The following is a 3,381-nucleotide window of genomic DNA, read 5'->3' on the forward strand; positions in this document are numbered from 1 at the left end:
CTCTTCCTCTCTGAGAGAAAAAACCTGCTGATTGCTGGAAGCCTCAACCAATATAGTCCCCATTTGCCAGCACTAAACACTACCACCAAAAACCTTTCTCATATTTTTCTGTGCCTTGTCAATAGCAGTGAATGTGGAAGCATACTTTCCCACACTCTTAACTAAGCCTTCTCCAAAAAGCAAGCCTCTTAAGTCCTCACTTGCTTATTGCTACCCGCCATATCACCCAATGTTGGACTTATTTTCCTAAGGATTGCTTTTATTCTCTGCAATTAGGCTAGCATTTGCAATATATAGAAAACAGACAGCTCTTTGGCTCTAATTCCTCAGCAAGTCCATACCAACTTGTATGTTACTCAGGTGTGCCTCCTCTGTCTTATATAGAGTATCTGGGCAAGGGGGGTCAGAATATCTAGCAACTTGTACTAACACTGCTTAAGTGAACTCTCTTGACCCTTATGAGGATCTCTTCCTAATAAAAACAAAATACATATTAATTCTGGATCCAAATGTAACAGATGTTTTCTCCAATTTCAAGCGTTGAGCATCATGCTCTCAAAACTGCTTGCACTTCCTTATCCAACTGCTGTTCCCTGGCTGTTGCATGGCATACCTGAGACCGCAATATAATTGACAGAGCCGCTGAGGCCCTGCCAAGCATATCATGAGTTTCCTCACTGCCACACTTTTCATGGCGTTGCGACAGCCATGAAAAGTGTGGTGTGAGGAAACAAAGGGGGCACTACAGGGATACCTTGTGGCTCACACCATGTGAATGCACACAGGGGGTTGCATGGTATGGACTACAGCAGTCCATGCCGTGCAGGTACTGATTTTGACATTCCCATTGCGGTTCCCATTTCATAGGCATCTCCCTGGGGATGCCAAAGAACAGCCCGGCAAACAGGAGAAAACTCCTGATCTGGCGTGCAGTTAAAACATCGGTTTGGTGGTGCGGGAGCAGGACAGTTCGCACCGTCAAACTCATAATATGGCCCTAAGTGATACGTTTTGGGATTTGGTCATCTGGGCAAATTTAACACCACAACCAAGGGTCCACTGGTGGGACACCATCTTGGGGATCAGGACTCACTCAGGATGGGTCCTTCTGTGGGTACAAGATGCTGGGACCCTTTTGTGTCCCTGTGACTCTGAACAGGAGGCCAGCAAATTAGTCACTCTGATAGTCCTGTGTTTGGGTGAAGATGTGGGGCTCAATAGCAGGGCTGGCCTCTGAGGGTTCAAAGCAGGATCCAGGCAGCAAAGCGGTCCTTCCGGGTACAGCAAAGCAATCTTGCAGAGTACACAGCAGGTCACAGCAGCAGGCAGATCTCTGGGAGTCGTACCACAGGTCCAGGAGTGAACTAAAAAGTGGATCTAAAGGTCCTTTTTTTACACCCAAGTGTTTTTCCTCTGGAAGGTGGGAGAAGCTTCTAGAAAGGATCTTTGAACTACATGGAATATCCTGGCTCTCCTGCCATGGCTCAAAGCTGGATCAAGTTTCAATGTGGAAGTGATAAATCCTTTATTTGAAGGCAGAGCACATGGTATTTAGTTGTGCTCTGCTCCTCTCCCCTCCCCCCATTCTGCCAGCAGATAGCCCATTCAGACACACCTAATCCCTCCATTGTGTGATTGTCTAATAGAAATTCAAGTCTGTTTGTCAGCTACACCCAGTCATGTGACCCAAGACAAACTGGAGGGCGCAAAAGGGCTTAGGACAGGAAAGTGCCAACTTTCTAAAAGAGGCATTTTCGAAATTGTAATGTAAAATCCAACTTTACCATTAAAGAGGATTTTTCATTACAATTTCATATATATCAAACATGATCTGGCTACCTGGTCCCAATCAAACAGTAGCACATATTAAATGTAATACAGCAAACCAATGTTATCTATGGGACAGATAGGCCTCATAGTAGTGAAAAGCTTATTTAGGAGTTTTCACTCCTAGGACCTGTAATACTTAAAAGTAAATGTCCAACCTTTTAATTACAATGCACCCTGCCCTGTGGGCTTCCTAGGGCCTACCTTAGTGGTAACCTATGTGCAACAGAAGGCGAGTTTAAGGCTTGGCAAGGGGGTTGTATTGCCAAGTCGAATTGTCAGTGTAATACTGCATTTAGGCTGCAATAGCAGGCCTTGGACATGTTTTAAGGTGCTTCTTAAGTGGATGGCACAACAAGTCCTGCACGTCCACTGATAGCATTCAATCAACACTCCCTGGGAATATGGTATACCACTCTACAAGGGATCTATAAGTAAAATGAATATGCCAATCAGGTGTGGGCCAATCAAGCCACATTTAGGGGAGTGAGCAGAAGCACTTTAGTACTGTTCAGCAGTGGTAAGGTGCACAGTGTCCTAAGACCAACACAACAAATTCAGTAAACAAGTGGAGGGTAAAAGGCAAAACATTTGAGAGTGTGATCCAACAAGCAATATTTAAAAGAGGCAGAAGATTCTAGGTTATATAGTTTGTTCAATTCTAATTCTGTAAAGATTTTTACAGTAGATTATATTCTTCAAAGGAGCTGGGGAAAGGAGTGGTGTTAATATGTTCATGCATAATGCTAGCCTCAGATATTGTAATAAAATGTATAGAAAAGGTTAAGCTTACTAAAGCATTAACCATAATTTCTATTAGAAAATTAAATACCTCATTTTGTTTATTTACTGCAATATCCTTTGTAGGAAATGCTTCCAGTTTTAAAGCTTTGATTCCATCAAGATAGTGTTCAGGTGTGTCAGAATTGTCATAAATACATAATGCCACTGCTCTAGTTGACCACATCAGAACACTGTGCTGAAGCTGCAGTAGCACACTGGGGATTCAACTGACAGGCCTCCACTGCTGTCGGGAGCACATATTTTACTCAGAATATCAATTTTGATTCCACATGGCTAAGGAAAATAGTGTGAAGTTTGTTCTCTGAAACCTGGTTCTTAAAATCACAGGAGAGGGTCAGCATTTTTCACAGATTAAAATCATCCTAGAACACACTCTGACCCATATTTACAAAACTCTCAACAACATAGTGCAGCACCCAAAGTTGCTGTGTTGCGTTGTGTGAGGAGAGAGAAGAACAATGCCATATCTACATATCTACAGAGATATTGCACTATCCTCCTCTCTCTGGAGCACTGGCACAGAATTATGCTGCTGTGTGCCAAGCACACACCTTTGCGCCATAGTACAAAATACTATGCTTCGACTGACTTCAGAACTTTTCCTACTTTGAAAGCGTGCTGTACAGTGCAACATACATGCAAAGTCGGACGAAAATGAGAAATGAAAGCATTTCTCATTTTAACGCCTGCTTTCAAGTGGCATTAATTGTTTGCTAAAAACCCTGCCTACTATTGTTAGTAGATAGGGTT

Source organism: Triturus cristatus, chromosome 1_1 (genome assembly GCF_964204655.1).
Source record: "Triturus cristatus chromosome 1_1, aTriCri1.1, whole genome shotgun sequence".
NCBI classification, from domain to species: Eukaryota; Metazoa; Chordata; class Amphibia; order Caudata; family Salamandridae; genus Triturus; species Triturus cristatus.